Source organism: Bombina bombina, chromosome 8 (assembly GCF_027579735.1).
Source record: "Bombina bombina isolate aBomBom1 chromosome 8, aBomBom1.pri, whole genome shotgun sequence".
NCBI classification, from domain to species: Eukaryota; Metazoa; Chordata; class Amphibia; order Anura; family Bombinatoridae; genus Bombina; species Bombina bombina.
In genome coordinates this window covers 81592421-81606297 of record NC_069506.1, presented here as the reverse complement: position 1 = coordinate 81606297, position 13877 = coordinate 81592421, and the positions used below count along the sequence as shown (strand labels likewise).

Sequence of the window (13877 nt, the reverse complement as noted above, 5' to 3'; positions counted from 1 at the left end):
TTACTGGTTCCTTGTGTTGCTATACACCCACATCCTGCCCAGAAACATATACTTTTATGTATACATATATATATATATTTTTTTTTTCAGCAGTGATCATCCCGCCTATATTTATTACAATCTTCTATGCCCCTCTCCCTTCATACCCACTGCTCCATAGTGTAGGGTTCTCCCCCCCCCCCTCCTCCTATATATTTATTTGGCACCATAGGCCTGATCGTTTTCTAAACCCTCCCTCTCTTTCTCTCATCAGTGTAGGTTCCCACCCCCTCCCTGCCATAGTGTAAGGGTCTTCCACCCCAACTCCCCTATATTTCCCTGTGCCATAGTGTAGGGGTCTCTCTCCCGGCCTCCCCCTGTATTTTATATTGCAGATCGCTGTTCCATAGTGTAGGGGTCTTCCTCCCCCTCCTCCTATATATTTATTAGGCACCATAGGCCTGATCTGGGAAGAAAAACAAAAGCGCATCCTCCGACTCAAGTGAAGATTTTTATTATGACAAATAAAGCGCTAAAAAATATGCACTTACAAGATTTCAATTAAAATACGCCTGTCAGTGTAACCCATCCGTATAGCAACTGAACCGTCCTGTGTTTCCTCCAGTACACTGCTGCCTCTCGAATTCCACAGTCTCCGTATTCAGTTCGTCTTTGCAGATCCGAGACTTCTTTGGAACGTGTACAGGCTAAATGGTCCCTGGGAAACTGTGCTGTGTATTCCTCGGTCCTCAACGCGTTTCCCCCGACGTCGGTCGGGCTTTCTCAAGAGGTAAGCTTGTCTGACATTTGCGGCAACCGCTGGCTTTTTTATATTGTTAAAGTAACACCCCTTGGACTGGGATAACCACTCGTTATGTATTAAATGCTAAAGTTGCCGCAAAATGTCAAGACCAGGGTTGCCATTGATATTTGTTATTTTCTCATCTCATTCAATGAACAGAAGTATCATTATATATTACAGATGCCTATAAATACAAAATAGCAATATCATATTTAAGTACATGCTCAATAAAGATACCTATTCTAAAATATTGAAACAATTCATAAAATTCGCATAATAACATTAAATTCACACAATAACATTGACATATTCAATTCATAAATATAGGCTAAAAAACAATTGATAAAATATTGAAAAAATACTAAAGTTTCAATATATAACAAAATATATAAAAAACAAATAAAAAATTCTTTTGAGTAGAATCCATAATGTACAATTAGTTATTTTATGGCCATATTGAAATTTAATAAATTAATCAAAATAAATGAAATGTAATATTAAAATAGTATTAGAATAAAACTGATAACTTAGAAAAAATACAATATAAAAGTGCCCTATTACATAAAAGCCTGTATGTCTAAATCTACATTCAATCCTTTAGGTTCGGAGCTATTTAATTTATAAATCCAGTAGGTCTCTTGTCTTCTTAGCTTAAGGAGCCTGTTCTCTACTGTTGGTGGTATCCAATCGATTACTTGGATTTTTAGCGACCTTGGGTCACAATTGTGAACCTCCACAAAGTGTTTTGATACACTATGTTTCAGTAACCTTATTTTAATATTATAAAGATGTTCACTGAAACGTCTCCTTATTTTTCTCTTGGTACGCCCTACGTATTTTAGGCCTCACCCACAGGTAAGTAGGTATACTACAAAAATAGCATCACAGTTATTTTTATATTTAATTTCAAATTCTTGGGAATTACCAGGGTTACTGAATTTTTTAGATGGATCGATGTGTGTACACATGCTACACCTGGATTTTCCACATCTTTAAGGTTACAGAGCCAGTTACTATTTTCCTTAATTTTAATATTGGTATTGATGTTGCCCTTTAATTTACTAGGAATTTCTTCCCTTTTTATAAATGATTTTTGGATGATCTCCCAGTGTTGTTCCCAGAATTGGATCCGCCTTTAAAATAGGCCAATGTTTGTTCCCAGAATTGGATCCGCCTTTAAAATAGGCCATAGGCTTGATCGTTTTCTAAACCCTCCCTCTCTTTCCCTCATCAGTGTAGGTTCCCACCCCCTCCCTGCCATAGTGTAAGGGTCTCCCACCCCACCGACCCTATATTTCCCTGTGCCAAAGTGTAGGGGTCTCCCTCCTGGCCTCCCCCTATATTTTATATTGCAGATCGCTGTTCCATAGTGTAGGGGTCTCCCTCCCCCCTCCTCCTATATATTTGCCACCATAGGCCTGATCAGGCCTAATCGATTTCTAAACTCTCCCTCTCTCATTAGTGTAGGTTCCCACCCCCTCCTGCCTCCCAAACTATTTTCTGCAGTGTAGGGCCCCTCCCAGTCCTGCCCACCTCCACTGCTGGGCAGACCACCTGCCTCCCGCCCACACCTCCCACCGGCACCAGCAACGATCGTTACAGATGGTGACACACACCAATCGCGCTCTGGTTCCATATGCGGCAGATGCCTGGAGCTTCAGGAACTCCAGCTCTCAGCTATAATCAACAGCCGAGAGTGCTGGAGCTTCCTGAAGCTCAGAGGTATATATGCATCTTGAGGTACGATAGCCAAAGCACCGCAAGACGAATATATACATCTTATTAGGTGAACGGGTTAAACTGGTAACAAACTTACGATCTGTTTATATTTATTTCTCACAAATTAAGAAAGTTTGGACTATAATATCCCCTTACTATATTAGTTTTAAAGGGACATGAAACCCAATTTTTTTTTTTCAATTTAATTCTTCTATAAATTTTGCTTCATTATCTTAGTATCTTTTATTGAAGGAGTAGCAATGCACTACTGGCAACTAGCTGAACACTTTGGGTCAGTCACTGACAACAGGGCTATATGTGCAGCCACCAATCAGCAGCTAGCTCACAGCTCCTGAGCCTACCTAGGTATGCTTTTCAACAAAGGATATACCAAAAGAATGAAGCAAAGTAGATAATATAAGTATATATGAGAGCTGTTTAAAAGTCAATGCTCCATCTGAATCATGTAAGAAACATTTTGCGTTTTGTGCGCCTTTAATACACCAAAGGCCATGAATCTACCCTTTAACTGTCATGAATATCCTTCTAATTTAATGTACTTTATACTTTGAACCTTTCCACTGGCCCTTCTTAAATCTCCATCTTCTTAATTCATTAAGGGATGGTCTCTCCAGCATTTATGTTACTTGGTTAAGCTTAAAGGTACACTGAACCCAAATTTTTTCTTTTGTGATTTAGATAGAGCGTGCAATTTTAAGCAACTTTCTAATTTACTCTTACTATCAAATTTTCTTCATTCTCTTTGTATCTTTATTTAAAAAGCAAGAATGTAAGTTTAGATGCCGGAACATTTTTGGGGAACAACCTGGGTTGTCCTTGCTGATTGGACAGCACCAATAAACAAGTGCTGTCCAGGGGTTTGAACCAAAAATTGTCTGGCTCCTTAGCTTAGATGCCTTCTTTTTCAAATAAAGATAGCAAGAGAACGAAGAAAAAATGATAATAGGAGTAAATTAGAAAGTTGCTTAAAATTGCATGCTCTATATGAATCACGAACGAAAAAATTTGGATTCAGTGTCCCTTTAACAGAAAAGGGTTGTTTCCGTATTGGTCCCAAAGAGAATGTTCGTTTAGTAGATTGGGATACCTTTTAATGGAACAACAAAATCAAGTTTTTTTTTCCTTTCTATTTCATAAGTGAAGGGAGGGTCAAATAACTGTTGTTTGTGTGTTACTGGCAGTCAAATTAGTTATTTGTATGTTACTTGCAGTCAAGGGGATAAAATTACTGCCGAATCATTAAAAACAAATATATTTAGTGTGTTTAAGGGTAGAGCTTTATGGAGGAGCCATTGTGTAACTCATCTGCTACCTGTGCCAAGTCACCTACAGGCCTTCCAGTATTTTGTAGAGGACAGCTGGCAACACTACACACAAAATAAATATAGGTGTTTATTACAGAATATATAGGGACATAGTAAAAAACACAAACAGAAGGCGCCTCCTTGTGCAAATCAATAAACTTTAATCAGTATCATTCTAATCAGACAAAAGGGTACTCACAAAAGGTGCAGTTCTCCCTTATGTTGTTAGAGGCTGTCTGAGCATTTGCAGTAACCCAGCTCACTGATCCACCGGCATGGGCGCACGTAGCCAGCACCAACTTATACATCCATCAGCCAGCGCAGATGGTGACGACGCTGTGGCGCTGGATGTATAAGCTGGAGCTGGGTATGTGCGCCCATGCTCAGACAGCCTCTAACAACACAAGGGAGTGCTGCACCTTTTGTGAGTACCCGTTTGACTATTTAGGATGATATTGAATGTAGTTTATTGATTTGCATAAAGAGGCATCTTCTGTTTGCTTCTTTTTACTAATAGATTCTCTGTTGGAGAAGAGAAGAGCAGTCTATTGGAATTTTTGGGGTCGCCAAGAGTTATTCTATTGTACGGATTATATAGACTTTTGCTATATTTTTGATGGGTTTTTTTACAGTGCAATGCTTACCTGATCGGCACAGAGAGGGTCCTGAGACTGTTTCGGAGGATTTACCCGCTGGCTACTTATAACTACAGGAGGGTGAGAGAAAAGGACTGGTGGAGGGACGATCTTCTCCAACATTTACTAACACAGATGCGAGCACATACCTCATATGTTTGAGGGCTTCTATGTGAGTGGAAATCTATATGTATTATACTTGTTTTTAACTATTAAAGCCTTACATCTACACTTAGATCGTCTGTGTACTGTTTGGTGCACGGAGTTGCGCTCCTGTTTTCTTGTGTTTCTACAGGGAGTTTCTACATATATTTTTTGTACCCACGGAGCATACACCAGTGGGCTTAAAGGAGCAGCAGGACGGTGTGGAAAGAGACTGTGGAGAGATTAATTACACATGGACTGTATTATTTTATCCAACTATTTTTTAAAATAAGGTGTTGGTAAGAGCATATATATTTACTCTATACTATTCATGTACATGTTTAGTGCCTAGGTGTATATAGCATAATTTTAGGAATATATACCATTTTATGGACACATCAATATATACATCTGTTTAGCTGGATTTACTATATTTATACATTTATTACATCTATTATCTTATTTTGGTGGCGCTTTAGGAAGTTTTTTTCTAATTTTTTGATGTGTGTGGGTTGGTATTAAAATATTTTTGGTGCACCCTAGATTTGGTCTTTTAATAAGGACGTCTTCAATTATATAGGGACATATCTACATGTAACTTCCACATTTAGATATACCTTCATTATTTTACCATTTTGCCTCTAAAATATTGCACAGTATTTACCACCTAACAAACTCTGCCTATTCTGGAAGTATGAGCATATCCAATATATCATAACTTTATCGTTTCAGTAGTAATGTTGCACAGATGATATATCCTGGAGTTGGAACTCACAGTAGTTATTTCAGTGGTAAGTAAAGGGAAATATATAATGATGAAGCATTATTTTCATCTTCTGATTTTTTATTTATTTATTTGTTTAATTTGCCAGCTCTAATTCTAACCTGCCAACCCTTTGTGGTATGGTAGAATGGATAAAGCAGCCCACAAATATATTTTAGAATCACTGGCTCTTCTCTTTGCCCATTGATCTCTAAACCTCTGTTGGACATATTATAAATCTACAGTCACAATCTCTGAAAGAATTTAGTCACCAAATTATTTTTCCCCCTTAATGCCACCATACACTAAATTGTGTCATTCAGGTGGCAAAATTATTCACTTGAGATAACTTCATTAAGCTGAGAATTGTAGTTTCTCCGTCGAAGCGGATGTCACTTAATAACTTATCTCCACAAACAGTTCAAAAGGTAAAATAATGAATCTGCCTTTTATATGAAGTTTTGGATTCATGGCTAAAGGGACATTGTACTATAAATACGACTTCCCTTTAATATGTTCCCAATGATCAATTTTACCTGCTGGAGTGTATTAAATTTACGATACCATTGGCTAAAGTTTGAATCGTCATTAAACACAGAAAAGTACATTTATGCTTACCTGATAAATTGATTTCTTCTATGGTACGACGAGTCCACGGATTCATCCATTACTTGTGGGATATTATCCTTCCTAATAGGAAGTGGCAAAGAGCACCACAGCAGAGCTGTCTATATAGCTCCTCCCTTAGCTCCACCTCCCAGTCATTCGACCGAAGGTACAGGAAGAAAAAGGAGAAACTAAAAGGTGCAGAGGTGACTGAAGTTTAAAATCAAAAAAATACAATCTGTCTTAAAATGACAGTGCGGGCCGTGGACTCGTCGTACCATAGAAGAAATCAATTTATCAGGTAAGCATAAATTTACTTTTCTTCTATAATATACAACGAGTCCACGGATTCATCCATTACTTGTGGGATACAATACCAAAGCTACAGGACACGGATGAACGTGAGGGACAAGACAGATGGCTAAACAGAAGGCACCACTGCATGAAGAACTTTTCTCCCAAAAATAGCCTCCGAAGAAGCAAAAGTATCAAATTTGTAAAATTTGGAAAAGGTATGAAGCGAAGACCAAGTCGCAGCCTTACAAATCTGTTCAACAGAAGCATCATTTTTAAAAGCCCATGTGGAAGCCACCGCTCTAGTAGAGTGAGCTGTAATTCTATCAGGAGGCTGCTGTCCAGCAGTCTCGTATGCCAAACGGATTATGCTTTTTCAGCCAAAAAGAAAGAGAGGTAGCCGTAGCTTTTTGACCTCTACGTTTGGCAGAATAGACAACAAACAAAGAAGATGTTTGACGAAAATCTTTGGTCGCTTGCACGTAAAACTTCAAAGCATGAACCACGTCCAAGTTGAGCAACAGACGCTCCTTCTTAGAGGAAGGATTAGGACACAGAGAAGGAACAATAATCTCCTGATTAATATTCTTATTAGTAACAACCTTAGGAAGGAATCCAGGTTTGGTACGCAAAACCACCTTATCAGCATGGAAAACAAGATAAGGCGAGTCGCATTGCAATGCAGATAGTTCAGAAACTCTTCGAGCCGAAGAGATAGCAACTAAAAACAGAACTTTCCAAGATAGAAGCTTAATATCTATGGAATGCATAGGTTCAAATGGAACCCCTTGAAGAACTTTAAGAACTAAATTCAAACTCCATGGTGGAGCAATAGGTTTAAACACAGGCTTGATTCTAACTAAAGCCTGACAGAACGACTGAACGTCTGGAACGTCTGCCAGACGCTTGTGCAGTAAAATTGATAAAGCAGATATCTGTCCCTTTAGGGAACTAGCTGATAACCCCTTCTCCAATCCTTCTTGGAGAAAGGACAAAAACAGAATTTATGCTTACCTGATAAATTACTTTCTCCAACGGTGTGTCCGGTCCACGGCCTCATCCATTACTTGTGGGATATTCTCCTCCCCTACAGGGAATGGCAAGGAGAGCACACAGCAAGAGCTGTCCATATAGTCCCCCCTCTGGCTCCGCCCCCCCAGTCATTCGACCGACGGTTAGGAGAAAAAGGAGAAACCATAGGGTGACTGTAGTGTATAGAGAAAGACATTTTTCAAACCTGATTAAAACACCAGGACGGGCCGTGTTTTCTCCAACATTGGTGTGTCCGGTCCACGGCGTCATCCATCACTTGTGGGAACCAATACCAAAGCTTTAGGACACGGATGAAGGGAGGGAGCAAATCAGGTTACCTAAACAGAAGGCACCACGGCTTGCAAAACCTTTCTCCCAAAAATAGCCTCCGAGGAAGCATAAGTATCAAATTTGTAGAATCTGGCAAAAGAGTGCAGAGAAGACCAAGTCTCTGCCTTACATATCTGATCAACAGAAGCCTCGTTCTTGAAGGCTCATGGGAAGCCACAGCCCTAGTAGAGTGAGCTGGGATTCGTTCAGGAGGCTGCCATCCGGCAGTCTCATAAGTCAATCGGACAATACTTTTCTCGAAAGAAGAGAGGTAGCAGTAGCCTTTTTTTCCCTCTCCTCTTACTAGAGTAAACGACAAACAAAGATGAGGTTTGTCTAAAATCCTTTGTGGCTTCTAAATAGGACTTTAAAGCACAAACTACATCTAAATTGTGTAACAAACGTTCCTACTTTGAAACTGAATTCGGACACAGAGAAGGAACAAGTATTTCCTGGTTAACATTCTTGTTGGAACAACTTTCGGAGGAAAACCAGGCTTAGTACGCAAAAACAACCTCTGAATGGAACACCAGATAGGGTGGATCACACTGCAAAGCAGATAATTCAGAAACTCTTCTAGCAGAAGAAATAGCAACCAAAACAGAACTTTCCAAGAAAAGTAATTTGGTATCTATGGAATGTAAAGGTTCAAATGGAACCCCTTGAAGAACTGAAGGAACACAATTTAGACTCCAAGGAGGAGTCATGGGTCTGTAAACAGGCTTGATTCTGACCAAAGCCTGTACAAAAGCTTGTACCTCTGGCACAGCTGCCAGTCGTTTGTGTAAAGCAGAAATCTTAGAATTTTAATCTTACTCCAGGAGAATCCCTTGGATTCACACCAACAGATATATTTTTTCCATATTTTATGGTAAATCTTTCTAGTCACAGGTTTTCTGGCTTGTACTAGAGTATCTATCACTGAAAATGAAAACCCACGCTTGGATAAAATCAAGCGTTCAATTTCCAAGCAGTCAGCTGCAGAAAAACTAGATTTGGATGTTCGAATGGACCTTGTACTAGAAGATCCTGTCACAAAGGTAGCTTCCATGGTGAAGCCGATGACATATTCACCAGGTCTGCATACCAAATCCTGCGCGGCCACGCAGGAGCTACAGAATCACCGAGGCCTTCTCCTTTTGATCCTGGCTACAAGCCTGGGAAGGAGAGGGAACGGTGGAAACGCATAAGCTAGGTTGAACGACCAAGGCGCCACTAATGCATCCACTAGAGTCGCCTTGGGATCCCTGGATCTGGACCCGTAGCAAGGAACCTTGAAGTTCTGACGAGAAGCCATCAGATCCATGTCTGGAATGCCCCATAATTGAGTCAACTGGTCAAACACCTCCGGCTGAAGTACCCACTCCCCCGGATGGAAAGTCTGACGACTCAGATAATCCGCCTCCCAGTTGTCTACTCCTGGGATGTGGATTGCAGATAGGTGGCAGAAGTGATCCTCCGCCCATTTGATGATTTTGGACACCTCTCTCATCGCCAAGGAACTCCTTGTTCCCCTCTGATGGTTGATGTAAGCTACAGTCGTCATGTTGTCTATATGAATCCGGCCTTGGCTAGTTGAGGCCAAGCCCGGAGAGCATTAAATATCGCTCTCAGTTCCAGGATGTTTATCGGGAGAAGAGACTCTCCCGAGACCATAGACCCTGAGCTTTCAGGGAATCCCAGACCGCGCCCCAGCCTAATAGACTGGCGTCGGTCGTGACAATGACCCACTCTGGTCTGCGGAAACTCATTCCCTGGGACAGGTGATCCTAGGTCAACCACCAACGGAGTGAGTCTCTGGTCATCTGGTCTACTTGAATCATTGGAGACAAGTCTGTATAGTCCCCATTCCACTGCTTGAGCATGCACCGTTGTAAAGGTCTTAGATGAATTTGAGCAAAAGGAACTATGTCCATTGCTGCAACCATCAACCCTACTACTTCCATGCACTGAGCTATGGAAGACTGCAGAATAGAGTGAAGAACTTGACAAGCGTTTAGAAGCTTTGACTCTCTGACTTCTGTCAGGAAGATCTTCATTTCTAAAGAATCTATTATTGTTCCCAAAAAGGGAACTCTTGTCGACGGAGACAGGGAACTCTTTTCTACGTTCACCTTCCACCCGTGAGATCTGAGAAAGGCTAGAACCATGTCTGTATGAGCCTTTGCTTTGGAAAGAGACGACGCTTGGATTAGAATGTCGTCCAGATAAGGTGCCGCTGCAATACCCCTTGGTCTTAGAACCGCTAGAAGGGACCCGAGCACCTTTGTGAAAATCCTTGGAGCAGTGGCTAGCCCGAATGAGAGAGCCACGAACTGGTAATGCTTGTCCAAAAAAGGCGAACCTTAGGAACTGATGATGATCTTTGTGGATAAGAATATGTAGATACGCATCCTTTAAATCCACGGTAGTCATAAATTGACTCTCCTGGATTGTAGGTAAAATTGTTCTAATGGTTTCCATTTTGAACGATGGAACTCTGAGACATTTGTTTTGGATTTTTAAATCCAGAATTGGTCTGAAAGTTCCCTCTTTTTTTTTGGGAACTACAAACAGATTTGAGTAAAACCCCTGACCTTGTTCCACAGTTGGAACTGGGTGTATCACTCCCATCTTTAACAGGTCTTCTACACAATGTAAGAATGCCTGTCTCTTTATTTGGTTTGAAGATAAGTGAGCCATGTGGAACCTTCCCTTTGGGGGTAGTTCCTTGAATTCTAGAAGATAACCCTGAGAAACTATTTCTAGTGCCCAGGGATCCTGAACATCTCTTGCCCAAGCCTGAGCAAAGAGAGAGAGTCTGCCCCCTACTAGATCCGTTCCCGGATCGGGGGCTACCCCTTCATGCTGTTTTGGTAGCAGCAGCAGGCTTCTTGGCCTGTTTACCCTTGTTGCAGCCTTGCATTGGTTTCCAAGCTGGTTTAGTCTGGGAAGCGTTACCCTCTTGTCTAGAGGCTGCAGAGTTGGAAGCCGGTCCTTTCCTAAAATTGCGAAAGGAACGAAAATTGGACTTATTCTTAGCCTTGAAAGGTCTATCTTGTGGGAGGGCATGGCCCTTTCCCCCAGTGATGTCTGAAATAATCTTTTTCAATTCTGGCCCAAAAAAGGGTCTTACCTTTGAAAGGGATATTAAGCAATTTTGTCTTGGAAGAAACATCCGCCGACCAAGGCTTTAGCCAGAGCGCTCTGTGCGCCACAATTGCAAACGCTGAATTCTTCGCCGCTAACCTCGCTAACTGCAAAGCGGCATCTAAAATAAGGGAATTAGCTAACATAAGTGCGTGAATTCTGTCCATGACTTCCTCATACGGAGTCTCCCTACCGAGCGACTTTTCCAGTTCCTTGAACCAGAACCACGCTGCTGTAGTGACAGGAATAATGCACGAAATAGGTTGAAGGAGGTAACCTTGCTATACAAAAATCTAGGGGTCGCCTGCGCGGGCATAACTGGTATAGACACAGAAGGAGATGATGTAGAACTATGTCTACTTCCTTCCTCTGAGGAATCATCTTGGGCAACCTTACTATTTGTGACAGTACTGTCCTTACTTTGTTTGGACGCTATGGCACAATTATCACATATATTTGAAGGGGGAACCACATTGGCTTCCATACATACAGAACATGATCTATCAGAAGGTACAGGCTTAAACAGGCTTAAACTGGTTAATAAAGCACAAAAACTGTTTTAATACAAAACCGTTACTGTCTCTTTAAATGTTAAACAGGGCACACTTTTCTACTGAATATGTGAAAAACTATGAAGGAATTATCCAATCTTTACCAAATTTTCACCACAGTGTCTTAATGCACAAAGTATTGCACCCCAATTTTCAAGCTGTTAACCCTTAAAATGTGGAAACCGGAGCCGTTTGCAATTTTAACTCACCTACAGTCCCAGCCACAGCCTTTGTTGCGACTTCACCAATCCCAGGGGGGTATACGATACCAATTGAAGCCTTCTAGGAACGTTTTCAGTGGATACCAGACCCTCACACATGCAACTGCATGTACTGAACTCAAAAGTAACTGCGCAATAATGGCGTGAAAATGAGGCTCTGCATACTACAGAGAAAGGCCCTTCCTGACTGGGAAGGTGTCTTAACAAGTGCCTGGCGCTAAAAACGTTTCCCAATATTAAAAAAGTGTGAAATTCACTTCAAACTGCATATAATACTTAAATAAAGCAATCGATTTAGCCCCTAAAGGTGTCTACCAGTTTATAGCCCATAATAAGCCCTTTATTCTGTTTGAGTCTAAGAAAATGGCTTACCGATCCCCATGAGGGAAAAATGACAGCCTTCCAGCATTACACAGTCTTGTTAGAAAAATGGCTAGTCATACCTTGAGCACAAAAGTCTGCAAACTGTTCCCCCCAACTGAAGTTCTCTCAGCTCAACAGTCCTGTGTGGGAACAGCAATTGATTTTAGTTACTGCTGCTAAAATCATACTCCTCCTTTAAACAGAACTCTTCATCTCTTTCTGTTTTAGAGTAAATAGTACATACCAGCACTATTTTAAAATAACAAACTCTTAATAGAAGAATAAAAAACTGCAACTAACACCACAAACTCCTCACCATCCCCGTGGAGATGCTACTTGTTCAGAGCGGCAAGGAGAATGACTGGGGGGGCGGAGCCAGAGGGGGGACTATATGGACAGCTCTTGCTGTGTGCTCTCCTTGCCATTCCCTGTAGGGGAGGAGAATATCCCACAAGTAATGGATGACGCCGTGGAGAAATCCTAGGAATCCTGATCTTACTCCATGAGTAGCCTTTGGATTCGCACCAATAAAGATATTTACGCCATATCTTATGATAAATTTTCCTAGTGACAGGCTTTCGAGCCTGAATCAAGGTATCTATGACCGACTCAGAGAATCCCCACTTGGATAAAATCAAGCGTTCAATCTCCAGGCAGTCAGCCACAGAGAAACTAGATTTGGATGCTGGAAGGGACCTTGAATCAGAAGGTCCTGTCTCAGTGGCAGAGTCCATGGTGGAAGAGATGACATCTCCACCAGGTCTGCACACCAAGTCCTGCGTGGCTACGCCTGAAGTGCGTTGAATATCGCACTTCATGAAAGGGTAATTATTTAAATAATTTAGCGTTTACAATGCTTTTCATGAATTAAAGTGGCCATAATTTACTTTTTAATTACAAAGAGTGTTAATATAATCAATTAAGTTTACCATCACTTTAAATCACATCTGTATCACCCTCACAGCATTGACAACATTACCAACATGCAACATGTCCTCTATCAGTGAGTTCTTCATTTTATAGTGAGTTAATGGGGACCCCATTTATCCCCCAGAACTTTTCTTCACTTTCTGCGATGAGATTTTTTTTTAGTGAAAATTTTTCTGCAGGTCATTTTTAAATAAAATTCAATTTTAAATTAGACAGTTACACTAAGGCACCAGTTCAATTGCAATGTGTTGATTAACTGAAGAATAAAGCAATTTTTAAGGTTTATAATATAGTGCAATAGTTGAAAATTGCATTGCAAATTAGCTGCATTCAAAAAAAGAAAATTTTACAATGTCTCTTGAATAAATCTGCTTCCTTTTCTCTTGGTCGAACATAGAAATGTAGTAATAAAAAAGATGCAAAGCTCATACTAACGTCTTACATTCAGAATAAACAGCTTTGCAGACTGGGAAAGGCTAGGGTGCAGGTTTTAGATTTTTTTCTCTGAGAGCAAGTCAACAAGCAATGTGCTGCTGCTTTGCAGAAATACTGCATATTTGACTGCTCACTTCAAACAACACTTTGCTCTGGATGCACTGTGCTAAGAAAAACATACACAGTGCAGCCAGAGCACAGCTCTGTTTGAAGAGAACTGTCTAATGTGGAGCAGCACTACAAAGTTCAAGCACTAACAGTGCCTGCATGTGTCCTATTCTTTCTGCAGACATGCTGCATTTTCTGTGATGACATCTCAGACCCCTGTATGTTCTGCCTTGGGGATCAAGACTGAACATGACAGATACACACTTCCTTGCAAGTCCTGGGACTAGCATCCAGATTGGCTGGTTAAAGTCCCTTTACAATGAGATGTTGCTACTGAGGACATTTTGAGCTAAAATATCTTCGTTTTTTACATAGAGATGTTCAGGTGATATTTTCTAGTCAGCTTTTTACAGCTATGCTGCATCACTTTCAAGTCCTTCAACATTTGGGTATCATGTCCCTTTAAAGTGATTGTAAACTTTGGTAATTGAAACCACAATTTTTATAATTA

At 40.8% G+C, this 13877-nt stretch overlaps 1 protein-coding gene across 1 annotated transcript in view; it reads right to left on the bottom strand.

The window, feature by feature from the left end:
• LOC128638464 (uncharacterized) overlaps positions 1-13877 on the bottom strand; it is a 665546-nt gene that overhangs the window by 281221 nt on the left and 370448 nt on the right. The window lies entirely within an intron of this gene.